The 24,954-nt window shown below is 46.5% G+C and overlaps 1 pseudogene; it reads left to right on the top strand.

Moving 5' to 3' along the window:
- Positions 1–24,450, top strand: part of LOC124020590 — a 34,673-nt pseudogene extending 10,223 nt beyond the window's left edge.
- The last annotated feature ends 504 nt before the right edge of the window (positions 24,451–24,954 follow it).

Here is a 24,954-nt window from a genome sequence, read left to right as displayed (position 1 = left end):
GCCTGCTGTGGAGGATGCAGACCTGGTCACCATCTAAGACTGAGATCATATCCAGGCTACAGGTAGATAGGATCCTGTCTAGACTGGACCACAGATACAGTGAGATCATGTCCAGGCTACAGGTAGATAGGATCCTGTCTAGACTGGACCACAGATACAGTGAGATCATGTCCAGGCTACAGGTAGATAGGATCCTGTCTAAGCTGGACCACAGATACAGTGAGATCATGTCCAGGCTACAGGTAGATAGGATCCTGTCTAGACTGGACCACAGATACAGTGAGATCATATCCAAGATACAGGTAGATAGGATCCTGTCCAGACTGGATCCAGATACAGTGAGATCATATCCAGGCTACAGGTAGATAGGATCCTGTCTAGTCTGGACCACAGATACAGTGAGATCATGTCCAGGCTACAGGTAGATAGGATCCTGTCTAGTCTGGACCACAGATACAGTGAGATCATATCCAGGCTACAGGTAGCAGGATCCTGTCTAGTCTGGACCACAGATACAGTGAGATCATATCCAGGCTACAGGTAGATAGGAGCCTGTCTAGACTGGACCACAGATACAGTGAGATCATGTCCAGGCTACAGGTAGATAGGATCCTGTCTAGACTGGACCACAGATACAGTGAGATCATGTCCAGGCTACAGGTAGATAGGATCCTGTCTAGACTGGACCACAGATACAGTGAGTGAGATCATGTCCAGGCTACAGGTAGATAGGAGCCTGTCTAGACTGGACCACAGATACAGTGAGATCATGTCCAGGCTACAGGTAGATAGGATCCTGTCTAGACTGGACCACAGATACAGTGAGATCATGTCCAGGCTACAGGTAGATAGGATCCTGTCTAGTCTGGACCACAGATACAGTGAGATCATGTCCAGGCTACAGGTAGATAGGAGCCTGTCTAGACTGGACCACAGATACAGTGAGATCATGTCCAGGCTACAGGTAGATAGGATCCTGTCTAGACTGGACCACAGATACAGTGAGATCATGTCCAGGCTACAGGTAGATAGGATCCTGTCTAGACTGGACCACAGATACAGTGAGATCATGTCCAGGCTACAGGTAGATAGGAGCCTGTCTAGACTGGACCACAGACACACTATATGGGCTAGTTGATTCCCAGACTCAGATTAAGCCTCGTCCGGGACGGTGAAAGGATGTCAATGAGAAACCTCCATTGGCTAGGCTTAATGGTGCTCTAGAATGAGGTATCTAAATGACTCCGTTCCCTTCCCCAGGGACGCTATGGCTGCTGCCGTTTCATCAGAGATGGATACAGATGCCCAAGAGAGGTACTGTACAGATTTCTATGTTTTTCTCCTCACAGTGTGAAATAAACTCGATTTTCATCCAATGGTCTTGAATCTGCGCTGTAGCCAACAGCAGGCAGATACAGTGTGTGTCGGCTCGTCTACATGATGACATTATTATTGATTAAGAGTGAAAATATTGTTATTTGTCAAAACGGCAGCCAAGCATCGACCATCATGTCACCAGAATCAGACCCTGGATATTTATTGGAAAGGAGCATCAAGCTCATCACCACTTTCACCACCCTGTGAAGTTCATCATAACTTATTTCATCTGTAGCCTAATAAACTGCATGCTTTCCAGTCGTGGTGGGAGGACCACACAACATGTCATCCTGACACCAAGTTTACTTCCATATGATGGTTATTATGTCAATATACGTACATAAAGGCGTTTCCACCTCCATTTCCTGCAGAGTACATTTTACTCACACAAAAAGGTGCCGCCATGTTGAACAAAGAAATGACCTGTTGGCATTTATAAAATGACAGCAACACGTCCTGTTTCCATCACAGCTGTCATGATGTAAACGTGGTTACAGATTAAACAGTAGAACTTAAAGGAAAAATACACGTAAAATCTGTTGGTATTTTTGTCATTCGTCCACAAAGTGTCACTTGTCACATCGTCATGACATCATCATGATGCGTTTTGCATCACATAAAGATGATGCGTTTTGCATCTATTGCATCTACTTCTTAAAAAGTCCAATATCTTGAAAACTTGACTGCTGACAAACAAAACATTTTGGGACTGTATTAACAGTGAACTAATGGGAAAGAAATACCAAAAGATAGTCTTTTAGTGGGGTTTTCCTTGAACTCTCGTTTAAGGATTAGCCGTGTTCTTTTAGATGAGACATTGGGTGTAATATTTCCGTGTCTGTCTGTATGTCTCTCTCAGGACCCGTCCCGTCTCCACTACGACCCGGCTGAACTCAAACTGTTTGAGAATATAGAATGTGAATGGCCAGTGTTCTGGACCTACCTCATTCTGGACGGCATCTTCAACGGAGACCTAGTACAGGTGTGTGTGGCCGTGTTGGTTCCGTCCCCCTCCTCGTCCCGACCTAAGTTCCACCCTGAGACCCTCTGAGTACATCCACACCTGTCACCCACGAAGCATCGTTACCGGTCACTCCACAAAAGCTGTGTCCGTTTCAGAGCAAGGAAAACAGCTACCTGTAGGTCTGAGAGCGGGCGACGTCACCGAGCTATATGTCAGACCGCCAGACCACCCCAGGTCATGTGACTGTATGATGAACATGTCCTTTCCTGCTTCCTGTCTCCAGGTGCAGGAGTACAGAGATGCGCTGGGAGAAGTCCTGATCAGAGGGAAGCCCGGGATCCGCCTGATGCCTGAGCTCTACGCTGTCCCACCTGAAAAGGTATCACCATGACCCTTTTGAATATAACTTTATCGTCCGTGTGTAAATTGGAAATCGGTCTTTCTTTAGGGCACGTCGGCTTTACTCCTTGTGCCGATATGGGCATGCGGAGAGGTAACAGGTTACACTTGCTCCCTTTCTGAATCCTGATAAGTAACAACGTCCCCTTCAACTAAGTGAGGAAGACCGTAACTGTGTGGTGTTTCCCCCCCAGATGGAGGAAGAGTACGGGAACCCTCACTCCGTGGACAGAGTGGCTATGGGTCAGTTACCTCACATGTGGGGACAGTCCCTCTACATCGTTGGTTCTCTGCTGGCCGAGGTACAAACCTTCTGTCGTCTTATAATAGTGATTCAGTCTCTGTCTCACCACAGTGAGGTGTTGGTTGGTGCTTTAGTTCTCTCTCTCTCTCTCCGTCTGTTCCTCCAAGGGATTCCTCGCCACTGGAGAGATCGACCCTCTCAACAGGCGATTCTCCACCAATTTCAAGCCGGACGTAGTTGTACAAGGTTTGCAGCATGTCTAATGTCCTCTCATGCAGGCTGGAAGACATTTGACATCCTTTAACTGGAGAAGTAATATACAGTTCTAGACTTGTTATTTAATTCACTCGTTTTGTTTAAGATCGTTTGCTCCGTGGTCAGGGCTGCCTATCTGAGAGAGTTTCCTTTCCCTTTTGAGTGTGTGTGTGTGTGTGTGTGTGTGTGTGTGTGTGTGTGTGTGTGTGTGTGTGTGTGTGTGTGTGTGTGTGTGTGTGTGTGTGTGTGTGTGTGTGTGTGTGTGTGTGTGTGTGTGTGTGTGTGTGTGTGTGTGTGTGTGTGTGTGCCTTCATGTATGCATGTGTACAAACCATTTGTTTCTGTGTACATACCTTAAGTGTGTGTGTGTGTGTGTGTGTGTGTGTGTGTGTGTGTGTGTGTGTGTGTGTGTGTGTGTGTGTGTGTGTGTGTGTGTGTACACATTGGCAGTGTGTGTGTTAGCGGAGTCGAAGGAGATCCAGGAGCTGCTGAAGAACGATGAAATAGAGGTCCAGACCATCGCTGAGGTCCAGCCCATCAGGGTCATGCCTGCTCGCATCCTCAGCCACGTCTATGTCAAACTGGGTACAGTTACAACTACTTAGAAAGGATTCGTAGAGCCTTCGTAGAGCCTTCGTAAGAACTACATAGCTAATGATTTGTTTCACAGGAAACTGCAAGAAGTTGAATCTGAGCGGGAGGCCATACAGGCACATTGGAGTTCTGGGAACTTCGAAATTCTACGAGATCCGGAACCGTACCTACACATTCACCCCTCAGGTGACATTATTACCTTAAGACAGTAGAAGTCCTATCTCCCTAAATGCTCTTGTTTGTTAAGTCCTAATCTAGCACCTCTAGGGCTGTGTCCACAAAGCAGGAATCTGGTTAAAACCTGTTTTAAGACCTTTTTTTCTTTTTTTACTCCCAGCTCACAGTAGGTTTTAGGATGATGTTAAGATACTGCCCAGACAAACTCTGAGCCAGGAGTAAAATCAAGTCATGAAAGTTGATCTCAGCTGGTAATCACAACAATCAAAAGTATGGACACACCGACTCATTCAAGGAGTTGTCTTTACTTGTACTATTTTCTACATTGTAGAATAGTGAAGACATCAAAACTATAACATATGGAATCATGTAGTAACCAAAAAAGTGTTAAACAAATCTAAATTTATTTTATATTTGAAATTCTTAAAAGTAGCTGCCCTTTGCCTTAATGACAGCTTTGAACAGTCTTGGCATTCTCTCAACCAGCTTCACCTGGAATGCTTTTCCAACAGTCTTGAAGGAGTTCCCACATATGCTGAGCACTTGTTGGCTGCTTTACCTTCATTATGCGGTCCAACTCATCCCAATCCATCTCTATTGGGTTGAGGTCGGGTGACCTCAGTGTATATATATTTGAATACGGCCCCTGATTCTACTAATTATCTGCTCATCAAGTGTTTGATTAGCTGAATCAGGTGTGTTTGTGTAGGGCTGAATCAGGTGTATAGGCCTGAATCAGGTGTGTTTGTATAGGGCTGAATCAGGAGTGTTTGTGTAGGGCTGAATCAGGTGTTTTTGTGTAGGGCTGAATCAGGTGTGTTTGTGTAGGGCTGAATCAGGTGTGTTTGTGTAGGACTGAATCAGGTGTGTTTGTATAGGACTGAATCAGGTGTGTTTGTATAGGACTGAATCAGGTGTGTTTGTGTAGGACTGAATCAGGTGTGTTTGTGTAGGACTGAATCAGGTGTATAGGACTGAATCAGGTGTGTTTGTATAGGACTGAATCAGGTGTGTTTGTGTAGGGCTGAATCAGGTGTGTTTGTGTAGGACTGAATCAGGTGTGTTTGTATAGGCCTGATTCAGGTGTGTTTGGGCTGGAGCAGTAGTGTTGGCCATCTCTCTCCTTTAGTTTCTGGACCAGCATCACTTCTATCTGGCTCTGGACAACCATCTCACTGTCTTTCCTCTCCTTTAGTTCCTGGACCAGCATCACTTCTATCTGGCTCTGGACAACCATCTCACTGTCTTTCCTCTCCTTTAGTTCCTGGACCAGCATCACTTCTATCTGGCTCTGGACAACCACCTCACTGTCTTTCCTCTCCTTTAGTTCCTGGACCAGCATCACTTCTATCTGGCTCTGGACAACCATCTCACTGTCTTTCCTCTCCTTTAGTTCCTGGACCAGCATCACTTCTACCTGGCTCTGGACAACCAGATGATAGTGGAGATGCTAAGGACGGAGCTGTCCTATCTCTCCTCCTCCTGGAGGATGACCGGATCGCCCTACCCTGACCTTCCCCATCACACACAGCATGCTGGGTAAATGCCCTCCCCTTCCCCGTCACACACAGCATGCTGGGTAAATACCCTTCCCAGGCATGCACAGCATGCTGGATAAATAACTACACCTTCCCCATCACACACAGAATGCTGGGTAAATACCCCTCACCAGAATGCATTCCCCCATCACACACAGCATGCTGGGTAATCATTCTGTGTTGTTTGTGTTACTTCTGGACTAAACATTTATTTAAATGGGGCGGCAGGGTAGCCTAGTGGTTAGAGCGTTGGGCTAGTAACTGGAAGGTTGCAAGTTCAAATCCCGAGCTGACAAGGTACCAATCTGTCGTTCTGCCCCTGAACAGGCAGTTAAGCCACTGTTCCTAGGCCGTCATTGAAAATAAGAATTTGTTCTTAACTGACTTGCCATAAAAATTAAAATTAAAAAATTTAAATAAATAAATAAAATGGGATTTCAAGGATGAATCTGTGTCCAGGCAACTGACTCTTGCTGGGAAACTACATTCTGTATGGGACAAACAAGGTTTATTGATTGATCATGTTTCCCTTGTTGTTTCCAGTGGATGATGGTGAGAGCATCGACCCGTGTATTCTGTCCACTCTGAGGAAGCTGCACGATGGATATTTTGGAGGGGCAAGGTCAGACTGACTCTCTTCCATTTCTAAGGTCACTCATCTTAAGAGAGATCTCTGGATATTTACAGAAGGAAATACTAGGCTCCACTATTTATGTCACTACATCACCTGGTTGTGACAGTTTCAGTGATGTCCGATTTGGTTCCATTCCATCTTGTGTGTTTTTTTGCAGGGTTCAGATGGCAAACATCTCCAGCTTCCAGACTACCTCGTTCCACACAGAGCTCAGCTTCCTCGACGGAGACACCGATGACGACCTGCTGGACAATGAAGAAGATGAGGAAGACGAAGAAGAAAGTTATGTCCCCTCAGGTACGTCAGCCGTGGTGTGCTGTGTGTGTTTATGTCTGTATAGGTCATTGGTGTGCTGTGTGTGTTTATGTCTGTATAGGTTATTGGTGTGTGTTTGTATTTGTATTTGTGTTTATGTCTGTATAGGTCATTGGTGTGTATTTGTGTTTGCATGTTTGTGTTTGCGGTATGTAATATCATATTGCTGAGTCTACATTTAACTCCCGCCCCCCTCCAGGCAGCTCCAAGGACATGTTTGACCATTACCTCAGCCAGCTGATGCAGAGCACAGCCACCAAGTGTCATCTCCCTCCCATCCAGAGGGGCAGCACCACGTGTTTAGTGCTGAACACACCACCAGAGACATCCTCTCCTTCATGGCCCAGGTCCAAGGCCTCAACATGCCCAGTAAGTTATCATCACATTTACTGTTTGTTTATTCACCAAGTGTTAGGTTTAGGGTTATGTATGGGACTCTGTAGGTTACTACTGTATGGGTGGGACTCTGTAGGTTACTACTGTATGGGTGGGACTCTGTAGGTTTCTACTGTATGGTTGGGACTCTGTAGGTTTCTAATGTATGGTGGGACTCTGTAGGTTTCTACACTCTGTAGGTTTCTACTGTATGGTTGGGACTCTGTAGGTTTCTACTGTATGGTTGGGACTCTGTAGGTTTCTACTGTATGGTTGGGATGCTGTAGGTTTCTACTGTATGGGACTCTGTTGGTTTCTACTGTATGGTTGGGACTCTGTAGGTTTCTACTGTATGGTTGGGACTCTGTAGGTTTCTACTGTATGGTTGGGACTCTGTTGGTTTCTACTGTATGGTTGGGACTCTGTTGGTTTCTACTGTATGGTTGGGACTCTGTAGGTTTCTACTGTATGGTTGGGACTCTGTAGGTTTCTACTGTATGGTTGGGACTCTGTTGGTTTCTACTGTATGGTTGGGACTCTGTAGGTTTCTACTGTATGGTTGGGACTCTGTAGGTTTCTACTGTATGGTTGGGACTCTGTAGGTTTCTACTGTATGGGTGGGACTCTGTAGGTTTCTACTGTATGGTTGTGACTCTGTAGGTTTCTACTGTATGGTTGGGACTCTGTAGGTTTCTACTGTATGGTTGGGACTCTGTAGGTTTCTACTGTATGGTTGGGACTCTGTAGGTTTCTACTGTATGGTTGGGACTCTGTAGGTTTCTACTGTATGGTTGGGACTCTGTAGGTTTCTACTGTATGGTTGGGACTCTGTTGGTTTCTACTGTATGGTTGGGACTGTAGGTTTCTACTGTATGGTTGGGACTCTGTTGGTTTCTACTGTATGGTTGGGACTCTGTGGTTTCTACTGTATGGTTGGGACTCTGTAGGTTTCTACTGTATGGTTGGGACTCTGTAGGTTTCTACTGTATGGTTGGGACTCTGTAGGTTTCTACTGTATGGTTGGGACTCTGTAGGTTTCTACTGTATGGTTGGGACTCTGTTGGTTTCTACTGTATGGTTGGGACTCTGTAGGTTTCTACTGTATGGTTGGGACTCTGAGGTTTCTCTGGTTGGGACTCTGTAGGTTTCTACTGTATGGTTGGGACTCTGTAGGTTTCTACTGTATGGTTGGGACTCTGTAGGTTTCTACTGTATGGTTGGGACTCTGTAGGTTTCTACTGTATGGTTGGGACTCTGTAGGTTTCTACTGTATGGTTGGGACTCTGTAGGTTTCTACTGTATGGTTGGGACTCTGTAGGTTTCTACTGTATGGTTGGGACTCTGTAGGTTTCTACTGTATGGTTGGGACTCTGTTGGTTTCTACTGTATGGTTGGGACTCTGTAGGTTTCTACTGTATGGTTGGGACTCTGTAGGTTTCTACTGTATGGTTGGGACTCTGTAGGTTTCTACTGTATGGTTGGGACTCTGTAGGTTTCTACTGTATGGTTGGGACTCTGTAGGTTTCTACTGTATGGTTGGGACTCTGTAGGTTTCTACTGTATGGTTGGGACTCTGTAGGTTTCTACTGTATGGTTGGGACTCTGTAGGTTTCTACTGTATGGTTGGGACTCTGTAGGTTTCTACTGTATGGTTGGGACTCTGTAGGTTTCTACTGTATGGTTGGGACTCTGTAGGTTTCTACTGTATGGTTGGGACTCTGTTGGTTTCTACTGTATGGTTGGGACTCTGTAGGTTTCTACTGTATGGTTGGGACTCTGTAGGTTTCTACTGTATGGTTGGGACTCTGTAGGTTTCTACTGTATGGTTGGGACTCTGTAGGTTTCTACTGTATGGTTGGGACTCTGTAGGTTTCTACTGTATGGTTGGGACTCTGTAGGTTTCTACTGTATGGTTGGGACTCTGTAGGTTTCTACTGTGGGATGGTTGGGACTCTGTAGGTTTCTACTGTATGGTTGGGACTCTGTAGGTTTCTACTGTATGGTTGGGACTCTGTAGGTTTCTACTGTATGGTTGGGACTCTGTAGGTTTCTACTGTATGGTTGGGACTCTGTAGGTTTCTACTGTATGGTTGGGACTCTGTAGGTTTCTACTGTATGGTTGGGACTCTGTAGGTTTCTACTGTATGGTTGGGACTCTGTAGGTTTCTACTGTATGGTTGGGACTCTGTAGGTTTCTACTGTATGGTTGGGACTCTGTAGGTTTCTACTGTATGGTTGGGACTCTGTAGGTTTCTACTGTATGGTTGGGACTCTGTAGGTTTCTACTGTATGGTTGGGACTCTGTAGGTTTCTACTGTATGGTTGGGACTCTGTAGGTTTCTACTGTATGGTTGGGACTCTGTAGGTTTCTACTGTATGGTTGGGACTCTGTTGGTTTCTACTGTATGGTTGGGACTCTGTAGGTTTCTACTGTATGGTTGGGACTCTGTAGGTTTCTACTGTATGGGTGGGACTCTGTAGGTTTCTACTGTATGGTTGGGACTCTGTTGGTTTCTACTGTGGGACTCTGTAGGTTTCTACTGTATGGTTGGGACTCTGTAGGTTTCTACTGTATGGGTGGGACTCTGTAGGTTTCTACTGTATGGTTGGGACTCTGTAGGTTTCTACTGTATGGTTGGGACTCTGTAGGTTTCTACTGTATGGTTGGGACTCTGTAGGTTTCTACTGTATGGTTGGGACTCTGTAGGTTTCTACTGTATGGTTGGGACTCTGTAGGTTTCTACTGTATGGGTGGGACTCTGTAGGTTTCTACTGTATGGTTGGGACTCTGTAGGTTTCTACTGTATGGTTGGGACTCTGTAGGTTTCTACTGTATGGTTGGGACTCTGTAGGTTTCTACTGTATGGTTGGGACTCTGTAGGTTTCTACTGTATGGTTGGGACTCTGTAGGTTTCTACTGTATGGTTGGGACTCTGTAGGTTTCTACTGTATGGTTGGGACTCTGTAGGTTTCTACTGTATGGTTGGGACTCTGTAGGTTTCTACTGTATGGTTGGGACTCTGTAGGTTTCTACTGTATGGTTGGGACTCTGTAGGTTTCTACTGTATGGTTGGGACTCTGTAGGTTTCTACTGTATGGTTGGGACTCTGTAGGTTTCTACTGTATGGTTGGGACTCTGTAGGTTTCTACTGTATGGTTGGGACTCTGTAGGTTTCTACTGTATGGTTGGGACTCTGTGGTTTCTACTGTATGGTTGGGACTCTGTAGGTTTCTACTGTATGGTTGGGACTCTGTAGGTTTCTACTGTATGGTTGGGACTCTGTAGGTTTCTACTGTATGGTTGGGACTCTGTAGGTTTCTACTGTATGGTTGGGACTCTGTAGGTTTCTACTGTATGGTACTCAGTAGATATGTGGGAGTAGAGGAGGGCCTGAGGGCACACACTTAATATGTTGTGAAATCTGTTGTGAAATCTGTTTGTATTGTCATGTTTTAGCTGGACCCCAGAAAGAGTAGCTGCTGCCTTGGCAGGAAGTAATGGGGATCCATAATAAACCCCAGAAAGAGTAGCTGCTGCCTTGGCAGGAAGTAATGGGGATCCATAATAAACCCCAGAAAGAGTAGCTGCTGCCTTGGCAGGAAGTAATGGGGATCCATAATAAACCCCAGAAACAGTAGCTGCTGCCTTGGCAGGAAGTAATGGGGATCCATAATAAACCCCAGAAAGAGTAGCTGCTGCCTTGGCAGGAAGTAATGGGGATCCATAATAAACCCCAGAAAGAGTAGCTGCTGCCTTGGCAGGAAGTAATGGGGATCCATAATAAACCCCAGAAAGAGTAGCTGCTGCCTTGGCAGGAAGTAATGGGGATCTGTTGGTTTCATAATAAACCCCAGAAAGAGTAGCTGCTGCCTTGGCAGGAAGTAATGGGGATCCATAATAAACCCCAGAAAGAGTAGCTGCTGCCTTGGCAGGAAGTAATGGGGATCCATAATAAACCCCAGAAAGAGTAGCTGCTGCCTTGGCAGGAAGTAATGGGGATCCATAATAAACCCCAGAAAGAGTAGCTGCTGCCTTGGCAGGAAGTAATGGGGATCCATAATAAACCCCAGAAAGAGTAGCTGCTGCCTTGGCAGGAAGTACTGGGGATCCATAATAAACCCCAGAAAGAGTAGCTGCTGCCTTGGCAGGAAGTAATGGGGATCCATAATAAACCCCAGAAGGAGTAGCTGCTGCCTTGGCAGGAAGTAATGGGGATCCATAATAAACCCCAGAAAGAGTAGCTGCTGCCTTGGCAGGAAGTAATGGGGATCCATAATAAACCCCAGAAAGAGTAGCTGCTGCCTTGGCAGGAAGTAATGGGGATCCATAATAAACCCCAGAAAGAGTAGCTGCTGCCTTGGCAGGAAGTAATGGGGATCCATAATAAACCCCAGAAAGAGTAGCTGCTGCCTTGGCAGGAAGTAATGGGGATCCATAATAAACCCCAGAAAGAGTAGCTGCTGCCTTGGCAGGAAGTAATGGGGATCCATAATAAACCCCAGAAAGAGTAGCTGCTGCCTTGGCAGGAAGTAATGGGGATCCATAATAAACCCCAGAAAGAGTAGCTGCTGCCTTGGCAGGAAGTAATGGGGATCCATAATAAACCCCAGAAAGAGTAGCTGCTGCCTTGGCAGGAAGTAATGGGGATCCATAATAAACCCCAAGAAAGAGTAGCTGCTGCCTTGGCAGGAAGTAATGGGGATCCATAATAAACCCCAGAAAGAGTAGCTGCTGCCTTGGCAGGAAGTAATGGGGATCCATAATAAACCCCAGAAAGAGTAGCTGCTGCCTTGGCAGGAAGTAATGGGGATCCATAATAAACCCCAGAAAGAGTAGCTGCTGCCTTGGCAGGAAGTAATGGGGATCCATAATAAACCCAAGAAAGAGTAGCTGCTGCCTTGGCAGGAAGTAATGGGGATCCATAATAAACCCAAGAAAGAGTAGCTGCTGCCTTGGCAGGAAGTAATGGGGATCCATAATAAACCCCAGAAAGAGTAGCTGCTGCCTTGGCAGGAAGTAATGGGGATCCATAATAAACCCCAGAAAGAGTAGCTGCTGCCTTGGCAGGAAGTAATGGGGATCCATAATAAACCCCAGAAAGAGTAGCTGCTGCCTTGGCAGGAAGTAATGGGGATCCATAATAAACCCCAGAAAGAGTAGCTGCTGCCTTGGCAGGAGGTAATGGGGATCCATAATAAACCCCAGAAAGAGTAGCTGCTGTCTTGGCAGGAAGTAATGGGGATCCATAATAAATACAAATACTGTATGGTGAGTGTTGTTTCTTCCAGAGGCCTCCATGTATCTTCCCATGACTCCCATCATGAACAAGCACCGTAAATCCCTCAACCTGCTGCACGTGTCCCAGCACACACCACTCCATCCACACCACCACCACACGCCACATCAACAACAGCCCAAGGTCAGTTCATCTACGACAACAACCCACCACACACCACATCAACAACAGCCCAAGGTCAGTTCATCTACGACAACAACCCACCACATCACACCACTCCATCCACACCACCACCACACCACATCAACAACAGCCCAAGGTCAGTTCATCTACCCCAACAACCCACCACACGCCACATCAACAACAGCCCAAGGTCAGTTCATCTACGACAACAAACCACCACACACCACATCAACAACAGCCCAAGGTCAGTTCATCTACGCCAACAACCCACCACATCACACCACTCCATCCACACCACCACCACACACCACATCAACAACAGACTCCAGTACTGTCTCTCTGGTGCTCTGTGTGTTTGGATCCTCTAATGTGTGTGTGTGTGTGTGTGTGTGTGTGTGTGTGTGTGTGTGTGTGTGTGTGTGTGTGTGTGTGTGTGTGTGTGTGTGTGTGTGTGTGTGTGTGTGTGTGTGTGTGTGTGTGTGTGTGTGTGTGTGTGTGTGTGCATGCGCACATGTGTGTATTCGTGTGTGTCTGTGTATCTTTGCTCTCAGGCTCCCAGTATTGCAGACCTCCACCTGCCGCGAGACTCCCAGGGTAACACAGACTTTGGGTCTCTGGTGAGACAGTTGAAGGAGTGTCCCACACTGCAGGACCAGGCAGACATACTATATATCCTCTGTGTGATGAAAGGTACTGGTTTAGATCAGGGGCAAACTGTAAACGTCCACTATCATTTCTACACACTCTCTATTTAGTTGTAGGTGTTCAATGTGGCCTGGAGTTTTTTACATTTTTTTACACAAAATAATATTTTTCCACATTTTTTGGTTTTACTCCAACCTCCTGCGGTCGGATCAAATGGGACATATTTTTCCCACCCCTGGATTAGTTGGTGTCGGGTTGAATTGAATCTTTGAATTGAATCAAATTGAATTGAATTCTCTACATGTTTAGGTTTAAATTACACTGAATTGACTCCTCTGATTGAATTGAACTGAATGAAATGTAATTCCCTCTAACCTGAAAGGTGCTGATTGGCTGGTGGACGTGGGGGTCAGGGAGGGGTCAGTGTGAGGTGTCTCCTGGAGGAGCTGTATGCCCAGGCTGGGGCCAACAAGGAGTGGGGTCTGATCAGATACATCTCTGGTATCCTGAGGAAGAGAGTGGAGGTGCTGGCTGAGGCCTGTACAGATCTCATCTCCCACCACAAGCAGCTGACAGTGGGGTTACCACCGGAGCCCAGGGAGAAAGTCATCTCGGCGCCTCTTCCTCCAGAAGAACTCAACTCTCTGATCTATGAGGCCAGTGGGCAGGACATCAGCACGCTGTGCTCACTCAGGTACATCACATTATAACTGGGATTATATAAGATGCTTACAGATGCCATTTCCGTCCAAACTCTCTGCCCGACGCGAGTCTAGCTCGACATGTTAAAGCAAACTTTGGTCAGTTTTGTAACAAGTCTCTGCGATGAAGGGAAAGTAACGACTGCTGTATTGTGATAATGCAGGAGATCATGGTGTACCTGGCCATGTACGTCCGCTCCCAGCCGGCTCTGTTTGGGGACATGCTGCGTCTCCGAATCGGACTCATCATGCAGGTGATGGCTACAGAGCTGGCCCGCAGTCTACACTGCTCAGGTAGGGTTCAGTCTACACTGCTCGGGTAGGGTTCAGTCTATACTGCTCAGGTAGGGTTCAGTCTATACTGCTCAGGTAGGGTTCAGTCTACACTGCTCAGGTAGGGTTCAGTCTACACTGCTCAGGTAGGGTTCAGTCTACACTGCTCGGGTAGGGTTCAGTCTACACTGCTCGGGTAGGGTTCAGTCTATACTGCTCGGGTAGGGTTCAGTCTATACTGCTCGGGTAGGGTTCAGTCTACACTGCTCGGGTAGGGTTCAGTCTACACTGCTTAGGAAGGGTTCAGTCTACACTGCTCAGGTAGGGTTCAGTCTACACTGCTCAGGTAGGGTTCAGTCTACACTGCTCAGGTAGGGTTCAGTCTACACTGCTCAGGTAGGGTTCAGTCTACACTGCTCAGGTAGGGTTCAGTCTACACTGCTCAGGTAGGGTTCAGTCTACACTGCTCAGGTAGGGTTCAGTCTACACTGCTCAGGTAGGGTTCAGTCTACACTGCTCAGGTAGGGTTCAGTCTACACTGCTTAGGAAGGGTTCAGTACCATTCTTAGAATGGTAGAATAATCAGCTGTGTTCTAAAGACCTCAGTAGACTCACCATCTGAATAGGGCTCTGGTAGTTCTTTCAGGTAGACCTGGTTAGTAGTGACACTACTGTATCTGGATGTTGAGCTGAATGGCCTTTGGAGTGGAAGTGCCTGGGGAGTTTTTACAGAGTCTCTCTACTCAGCGTTACAGGTGTCTCTCTTTCCGTCCTCTGCAGGGGAGGAGGCCTCTGAGAGCCTGATGAACTTGAGTCCATCAGACATGAAGAACCTGCTGCACCACATCCTCAGTGGGAAGGAGTTTGGGGTGGAGAGGAGCAGTGAGTCTTTCCCAATCCCACATCGACCCCTAGCTCCGACACCTACATAGACCCCTAGCCAGGACCACTACATAGACCCCTAGCTCCGACACCTACATAGACCCCTAGCCAGGACCACTACATAGACCCCTAGCCAGGACCCCTACATAGACCCCTACATAGACCACTACATAGACCCCTAGCTCCGACACCTACATAGACCCCTAGCCAGGACCACTACATAGACCCCTACATAGACCCCTACATAGACCACTACATAGACCCCTAGCTCCGACACCTACATAGACCCCTAGCCAGGACCACTACATAGACCCCTAGCTCCGACACCTACATAGACCCCTAGCCAGGACCACTACATAGACCCCTAGCTCCGACACCTACATAGACCCCTAGCCAGGACCACTACATAGACCCCTAGCCAGGACCACTACATAGACCCCTAGCTCCGACACCTACATAGACCCCTAGCCAGGACCACTACATAGACCCCTAGCCAGGACCCCTACATAGACCCCTACATAGACCACTACATAGACCCCTAGCTCCGACACCTACATAGACCCCTAGCCAGGACCACTACATAGACCCCTACATAGACCCCTACATAGACCACTACATAGACCCCTAGCTCCGACACCTACATAGACCCCTAGCCAGGACCACTACATAGACCCCTAGCTCCGACACCTACATAGACCCCTAGCCAGGACCACTACATAGACCCCTAGCTCCGACACCTACATAGACCCCTAGCCAGGACCACTACATAGACCCCTAGCCAGGACCACTACATAGACCCCTAGCTCCGACACCTACATAGACCCCTAGCCAGGACCACTACATAGACCCCTAGCTCCGACACCTACATAGACCCCTAGCTCCGACACCTACATAGACCCCTAGCTCCGACACCTACATAGACCCCTAGCTCCGACACCTACATAGACCCCTAGCTCCGACACCTACATAGACCCCTACATAGACCCCTACATAGACCCCTAGCCAGGACCACTACATAGACCCCTACATAGACCCCTACATAGACCCCTACATAGACCCCTAGCCCCGACAACTACATAGACACCTACATAGACCCCTAGCCCCGACAACTACATAGACACCTACATAGACCCCTAGCCCCGACAACTACATAGACACCTACATAGACCCCTAGCCAGGACCACTACATAGACCCCTACATAGACCCCTACATAGACCCCTAGCCCCGACAACTACATAGACCCCTACATAGACCCCTTGCCCCGACACCTACATAGACCCCTACATAGACCCCTACATAGCCCCCTACATAGACCCCTACATAGACCCCTACATAGCCCACTACATAGACCCCTACATAGCCCCCTACATAGACCCCTAGCCCCAACCCCTACATAGACCCCTAACCCAGACCCCTAGCCCCGACCCCTAACCCCGACCCCTAGCCCCGACCCCTACATAGACCTCTACATATACCCCTTGCCCCGACACCTACATAGACCCCTACATAGCCCCCTAGCCCCGACCCCTAAATGGACCCCTACATAGACCCCTACATAGCCCCCTAGCCCCGACCCCTAAATGGACCCCTACATAGACCCCTACATAGCCCCCTAGCCCCGACCCCTACATAGACCCCTACATAGACCCCTACATAGCCCCCTAGCCCCGACCCCTACATAGACCCTACATAGACCCTACATAGCCCCCTAGCCCCGACCCTACATAGACCCTTAGCACCGACCCCTACATAGACCCCTACATAGACCCCTAGCCCCGACCACTACATAGACCCTTAGCCCCGACCCCTACATAGCCAGCATTAGTAGTTTCTACAGTATTAATACATTTCCCGATTCTTCTCAAATCTTTCCAGGTGTACTGGTATCTTTGCAGGTGTACTGGTATATTTGCAGGTCTACTGGTATCTTTGCAGGTGTAGTACTATTCTATTGAATCAAATGAATTGTTGTGTCTGTCTCCCTTTCTCCTGTGTCAGTGCGTCCTATGCAGTCCTCGGCCACCAGCCCGGCTGTCTCCATCCATGAGCTGGGTCACACTGGGGCCACTAAGACGGAGCGCACCGGCATCCGCAAGCTGAAGCGTGAGATCAAACAGGTATGGTCACGTCAGCTGACTATTGCATGTCATGAAGAGTATCTACATCAGGGGTCTCCAACAGGTCCATCACCAGCTACCAGTAACTCCCAGTCTACCTATGAGTAGCTCGCCAAACTATTCTGAAAAAGCATTTATTTTTCACGTGTTCTACCGCAAACTGTCATAAACAAATCTCACTAGTATTAGACAAGTCAAGCTCCCGGCTACTATCCAATCAAATCCACGTTGACATTCATCCACTCCTGATGAGCCACAACTGGCTGAAATCAGTTTTGGGCTTTTGTGTCTGCGTGGTGTGGGCTTTTGTGTCTGCGTGGTGTGGGCTTTTGTGTCTTCGTGGTGTGGGCTTTTGTGTCTGCGTGGTGTGGGCTTTTGTGTCTGCGTGGTGTGGGCTTTTGTGTCTGCGTGGTGTGGGCTTTTGTGTCTGCGTGGTGTGGGCTTTTGGTGTCTGTGTGGTGTGGGCTTTTGTGTCTGTGTGGTGTGGGCTTTTGTGTCTGCGTGGTGTGGGCTTTTGTGTCTGCGTGGTGTGGGCTTTTGTGTCTGCGTGGTGTGGGCTTTTGTGTCTGTGTGGTGTGGGCTTTTGTGTCTGCGTGGTGTGGGTTTTTGTGTCTGCGTGGTGTGGGCTTTTGTGTCTGCGTGGTGTGGGCTTTTGTGTCTGTGTGGTGTGGGCTTTTGTAGCCAGTTAGGGATTATAATAACTGTCTTCTGAGTAGACAGAATGACATTCCCCCAAGAAAACAGAATTTGGGAACATACAAAGACTGCCTATTTGAAAGCTAGGAAAAAATGTACGTGTATCTTGTGAAATGTTTCATAATTTAAAAGTAGCTCTCATGTTGGAGACCCCTGATTTCCTTTGACCTATAATATAATCTACAGGTTAGTATGGACCTAATGCTCTATAATATAATCTACAGGTTAGTATGGACCTAATGCTCTATAATATAATCTACAGGTTAGTATGGACCTAATGCTCTATAATATAATCTACAGGTTAGTATAGACCTAATGCTCTATAATATAATCTACAGGTTAGTATGGACCTAATGCTCTATAATATAATCTACAGGTTAGTATGGACCTAATGCTCTATAATATAATCTACAGGTTAGTATGGACCTAATCCTCTATAATATAATCTACAGGTTAGTATAGACCTAATCCTCTATAATATAATCTACAGGTTAGTATGGACCTAATGCTCTATAATATAATCTACAGGTTAGTATAGACCTAATCATCTATAATATAATCTACAGGTTAGTATAGACCTAATCCTCTATAATATAATCTACAGGTTAGTATAGACATAATCCTCTGTAATATAATCTAAAGGTTAGAATAGACCTAATCCTCTATAATATAATCTACAGGTTAGTATAGACATAATCCTCTGTAATATAATCTAAAGGTTAGAATAGACCTAATCCTCTATAATATAATCTACAGGTTAGTAAAGACATAATCCTCTATAATATAATCTACAGGTTAGTAAAGACATAATCCTCTATAATATAATCTACAGGTTAGTAAAGACATAATCCTCTATAATATAATCTACAGGTTAGTAAAGACATAATCCTCTATAATATAATCTACAGGTTAGTAAAGACATAATCCTCTATAATATAATCTACAGGTTAGTATAGACATAATCCTCTATAATGTAATCTACAGGTTACTATAGGCCTAATACTCTTTCTGTATGTTTGATTCTAGTTAGACGACATGACGACAGAATGCTCTTTGTCTATAGTAGTAATAATGCTGTAATGTTGTATGGTTCTGATTGCAGTTGGATGACTCGTCTCGTCCGATCAGCGTGGGTTGAGTTTGGTAGTTAATAGTCATATTGCCTCATCAGCTGTAATCTCCACAGCCAGACCATAATAGTCATATTGCCTCATCAGCTGTAATCTCCACAGCCAGACCATAATGAAACCAACTATCATAACATGACATGAAGCCGCCAGCTGAAAGCCCATTCATACCAGCTGTACTAGAATACAGTCAGTAGTGCCTTACCTCATGCTGAGCTGCTGATCATGTTTGCCTGTTTTCTAGCCCACATCTTTAACTGTGTCTGATGTTTGATCATAATCTAAACTGTATTTACAAGGTGTGAGTTTGACTTTCCTTCACGCCGTCATCCCCTCCTTCTGTGTCTCTCCCTCGACGACAACATGACGTCTTCTCCGTGTTGATCCTTTCCAGATGAGTAACAGTGGCTATTCCATCAGCAGCAACGTCACCTCTCCCCGTTCCACGGTAAAACCATGAACCACGTCTCCCTCATTGTCCCGTGTTCACTAAACCACGCAGACGAGGTTCACTCTGAACGGTTGTCTTTCTTCGTTACATTGCCTTATGCTTACTGTACTAACATGTACTGGCCTGTAGCATGCTGGTGTCGTCATGGTAACATGTACTGGCCTGTAGCATGCTGGTGTCGTCATGGTAACATGTACTGGCCTGTAGCATGCCGGTGTCGTCATGGTAACATGTACTGGCCTGTAGCATGCTGGTGTCGTCATGGTAACATGTACTGGCCTGTAGCATGCTGGTGTCGTCATGGTAACATGTACTGGCCTGTAGCATGCTGGTGCCGTCATGGTAACATGTACTGGCCTGTAGCATGCTGGTGTCGTCATGGTAACATGTACTGGCCTGTAGCATGCCGGTGTCGTCATGGTAACATGTACTGGCCTGTAGCATGCTGGTGTCGTCATGGTAACATGTACTGGCCTGTAGCATGCCGGTGTCGTCATGGTAACATGTACTGGCCTGTAGCATGCCGGTGCCGTCATGGTAACATGTACTGGCCTGTAGCATGCTGGTGTCGTCATGGTAACATGTACTGGCCTGTAGCATGCTGGTGTCATGGTAACATGTACTGGCCTGTAGCATGCTGGTGCCGTCATGGTAACATGTACTGGCCTGTAGCATGCCGGTGCCGTCATGGTAACATGTACTGGCCTGTAGCATGCTGGTGTCGTCATGGTAACATGTACTGGCCTGTAGCATGCTGGTGCCGTCATGGTAACATGTACTGGCCTGTAGCATGCTGGTGCCGTCATGGTAACATGTACTGGCCTGTAGCATGCTGGTGTCGTCATGGTAACATGTACTGGCCTGTAGCATGCTGGTGTCGTCATGGTAACATGTACTGGCCTGTAGCATGCTGGTGCCGTCATGGTAACATGTACTGGCCTGTAGCATGCTGGTGCCGTCATGGTAACATGTACTGGCCTGTAGCATGCCGGTGCCGTCATGGTAACATGTACTGGCTTGTAGCATGCTGGTGTCGTCATGGTAACATGTACTGGCCTGTAGCATGCCGGTGTCGTCATGGTAACATGTACTGGCCTGTAGCATGCTGGTGCCGTCATGGTAACATGTACTGGCCTGTAGCATGCTGGTGTCGTCATGGTAACATGTACTGGCCTGTAGCATGCCGGTGTCGTCATGGTAACATGTACTGGCCTGTAGCATGCTGGTGTCGTCATGGTAACATGTACTGGCCTGTAGCATGCCGGTGCCGTCATGGTAACATGTACTGGCCTGTAGCATGCCGGTGTCGTCATGGTAACATGTACTGGCCTGTAGCATGCTGGTGCCGTCATGGTAACATGTACTGGCTTGTAGCATGCCGGTGTCGTCATGGTAACATGTACTGGCATGTAGCATGCTGGTGTCATCATGGTAACATGTACCGGCCTGTAGCATGCTGGTGTCGTCATGGTAACATGTACTGGCTTGTAGCATGCTGGTGTCGTCATGGTAACATGTACTGGCCTGTAGCATGCCGGCCCATGTTGACTCCTACCCTTTGGGTGGTGGACCATTCTTGATACACACAGGAAACTGTTGAGCGTGAAACACACAGCAGCGTTGCAGTTCTTTACACAAACCGGTGTGCCTGGCACCTACTCCCATACCCCGTTCAAAGGCACTTAAATCTGTTGTCTTGCCCATTCACCCTCTGAATGGCACAAATACACAACCCGTATCTCAAGGCTTAAAAATCCTTATTTGACCTGTCTCCTCCCGTTCATCTGTACTGATTTGAAGTGGATTTAACAAGGTACATCAACAAGGGCTCATAGCTTTCACCTGGTGTGTGTGTGTGTGTGTGTGTGTGTGTGTGTGTGTGTGTGTGTGTGTGTGTGTGTGTGTGTGTGTATGTACCGCAGCATGAGTACTGTGTACGTTAATGAACACGTATCTCCCCCTGTAGCGGTGCAGCAGCCCCTCCACCCCCAGTGGTATCCTGTCCCCTGTAGGCCCCGGGGGGTCAGACAGCCACCTGCAGTGGGAGGAGCGGCAGGGCCAGTGGCTGAGGAGGAGACGGCTGGATGGGGCCATCAACAGGGTCCCAATGGGCTTCTACCAGAAGGTGTGGAAGATCCTGCAGAAGTGTCACGGCCTGTCAATAGATGGATACGTGCTGCCTTCCTCTACTACCAGAGAGGTATGTAGTGTCAGTCTGTCAATAGATGGATACGTGCTGCCTTCCTCTACTACCAGAGAGGTATGTAGTGTCAGTCTGTCTATAGATGGATACGTGCTCCACTACCAGAGAGGTATGTAGTGTCAGTCTGTCAATAGATGGATACGTGCTGCCTTCCTCTACTACCAGAGAGGTATGTAGTGTCAGTCTGTCTATAGATGGATACGTGCTCCACTAGCAGAGAGGTATGTAGTGTCAGTCTGTCAATAGATGGATACGTGCTGCCTTCCTCTACTACCAGAGAGGTATGTAGTGTCAGTCTGTCTATAGATGGATACGTGCTCCACTACCAGAGAGGTATGTAGTGTCAGTCTGTCAATAGATGGATACGTGCTGTCTTCCTCTACTACCAGAGAGGTATGTAGTGTCAGTCTGTCAATAGATGGATACGTGCTGCCTTCCTCTACTACCAGAGAGGTATGTAGTGTCAGTCTGTCTATAGATGGATACGTGCTGTCTTCCTCCACTACCAGAGAGGTATGTAGTGTCAGTCTGTCTATAGATGGATACGTGCTCCACTACCAGAGAGGTATGTAGTGTCAGTCTGTCAATAGATGGATACGTGCTCTACTACCAGAGAGGTATGTAGTGTCAGTCTGTCTATAGATGGATACGTGCTCCACTACCAGAGAGGTATGTAGTGTCAGTCTGTCTATAGATGGATACGTGCTCTACTACCAGAGAGGTATGTAGTGTCAGTCTGTCTATAGATGGATACGTGCTGCCTTCCTCTACTACCAGAGAGGTATGTAGTGTCAGTCTGTCTATAGATGGATACGTGCTGTCTTCCTCCACTACCAGAGAGGTATGTAGTGTCAGTCTTTCTATAGATGGATACCTGCTCCACTACCAGAGAGGTATGTAGTGTCAGTCTGTCTATAGATGGATACGTGCTGTCTTCCTCCACTACCAGAGAGGTATGTAGTGTCAGTCTGTCTATAGATGGATATGTGCTCTACTACCAGAGAGGTATGTAGTCAAATCAATAGATTGATCAAATGGTATTTATATAGCCCTTTTTACAACTCCATTAATAATGTGCAGTAACCCCCCTAGACCCCCAAACAGCAGCACGACATCAAGGAACATCTCTCAGTGTTTCACATTTAGAACAAATGTAGCTTCCTATAATAGTAGGAAATAAGATTTCCTTTCAGACACTGTGATTGGCACAGACAGATCCCTTGATGGAGATTCCATCTGTGTCTGGGAAAGCGTTCTGACTCTTGACGTCGTGTCCCTGCCTGCCAGATGACAGAAGGTGAGATCAAGTTTGCGGTGCACGTGGAGTCTGTTCTGAACCACGTCCCCCAGCCAGAGTACCGACAGCTGCTGGTGGAGGCTGTGATGGTGCTGACGCTGGTGGCTGACATGGATGTGGACAACATCGGAGGAATCATCCTGATCGACCGCATCGTACACATGGCCAATGACCTCTTCTTACAGGACCAGGTAAGTCTGAGCCAGAACGGCCCATAGGGGAGGAGCCTATTTCCTGTTTCTGTAGCGTGATGTACGATAAACTACACCCTCTGGAACATCTGCAGGCAGAGACGCATCGGGTCCTATTTTAAAGTGTTTGGTTTGACACGACCGGGGATCGAACCCCCACGCTTCCAATCTCAGGTTGGAAACTATTCCCACAAGGCCACAGAGATGGTCACTAGAAAGTTATGTCCTATAAAGTGTTAATGTGTAATGGTCACTAGAAAGTAGTGTCCTGTAAAGGGTTAATGTGTAATGGTCACTAGAAAGTAATGTCCTGTAAAGGGTTAATGTGTAATGGTCACTAGAAAGTAATGTCCTGTAAAAGGTTAATGTGTAATGGTCACTAGAAAGTAAATGGTTAATGTGTAATGGTCACTAGAAAGTAAATGGTTAATGTGTAATGGTCACAAGTAAGTAATGTCCTGTAAAGGGTTAATGTGTAATGGTCACTAGAAAGTAATGTCCTGTAAAAGGTTAATGTGTAATGGTCACTAGAAAGTAAATGGTTAATGTGTAATGGTCACTAGAAAGTAATGTCCTGTAAAGGGTTAATGTGTAATGGTCACTAGAAAGTAAATGGTTAATGTGTAATGGTCACTAGAAAGTAGTGTCCTGTAAAGGGTTAATGTGTAATGGTCACTAGAAAGTAAATGGTTAATGTGAAAGTAGTGTCCTGTAAAGGGTTAATGTGTAATGGTCACTAGAAAGTAAATGGTTAATGTGTAATGGTCACTAGAAAGTAGTGTCCTATAAAGGGTTAATGTGTAATGGTCACTAGAAAGTAGTGTCCTGTAAAGGGTTAATGTGTAATGGTCACTAGAAAGTAATGTCCTGTAAATGGTTAATGTGTAATGGTCACTAGAAAGTAAATGGTTAATGTGTCATGGTCACTAGAAAGTAGTGTCCTATAAAGGGTTAATGTGTAATGGTCACTAGAAAGAAAGTTAGTGTCCTATAAAGGGTTAATGTGTAATGGTCACTAGAAAGTAGTGTCCTATAAAGGGTTAATGTGTAATGGGCCAGTTCAGTGATGTCTGTCCTGTATCGTTGCCATATTATCATGTTAACTAGAGTCACGTGTCTCTTCCTGACTCGTCCATATGTCTATCATAACATAACATGGTGTCAGAAGTGGGATCCGATCCCCACCTCTCAGTTTGTAGTAAGACCTATCCTCTAACTATAGACAACGTGATCTGTATCTACCTATCAGCCATGTCCTCTATGTTCCAGAGGACCCATGGAGCCAACGAGTACTTCCTGGAGAAGGATCCAGCCACGGGGATATGCCACTTCTTCTATGACAGCGCCCCTAGTGGCAGCTACGGTACCATGACCTACCTCTCCAAGGCTGTGGTCACATACCTACAAGACTTCCTGCCACAGTCTACCTGTCTCATGCAATGAGGTCTCAGACTGGGTTTGATGTAGAGCACTCTCTCCCTGGCCTCGCAGGCAGCTAATCAAGAGAGTCTAGTCAAGTAATATATTATAGTGTGGAACGAAATACTACTGCCTCGTTCCAATTCTCCCCAAGTGTACACTGTTCACTCCCATTCAAGGATGATTTAAAATCATTGGGATTGAATTCTTGAAGTGAATGAGTGCACACTTCAGAGAGAAGGGGTGAACTAGACTTAGGTAGGAAGTTGGATGGGGTTTGACCTATGACCTATGACTAAGATATTCACAACACACACTCTACTCAAAGGAGTTTTATTGCAGCTAATTGATTGATTATAATCAATAATATAGCAGGTTTAAAATGAAATATATAATTAATTATAATTAAATATATGTTTGTTTTTTATTTTGAGTGTTGGATGACACACGGTACTAAAATTATTTATAATTTTAACATTTAATATATATGTGTAAATCAGACGGAGTTGTTTAAAACAATCTAATATGATATAATGAGTGTATCCCTCCTCTATTGTATCATTCTCACCCTGTGTTGTGGGGTTATAAACCTATCCAGAAGTTACTGTGTTATCCCGTGTTGAAGTACTGCAGCTGACTGTACCTTTCATCCCACTTTA

This window comes from Oncorhynchus gorbuscha, unplaced genomic scaffold (assembly GCF_021184085.1).
Source record: "Oncorhynchus gorbuscha isolate QuinsamMale2020 ecotype Even-year unplaced genomic scaffold, OgorEven_v1.0 Un_scaffold_861, whole genome shotgun sequence".
NCBI lineage: Eukaryota > Metazoa > Chordata > Actinopteri > Salmoniformes > Salmonidae > Oncorhynchus > Oncorhynchus gorbuscha.
The sequence above is the reverse complement of the archived record's forward strand: the minus strand, read 5'-3'. Positions and strand labels throughout refer to the sequence as shown.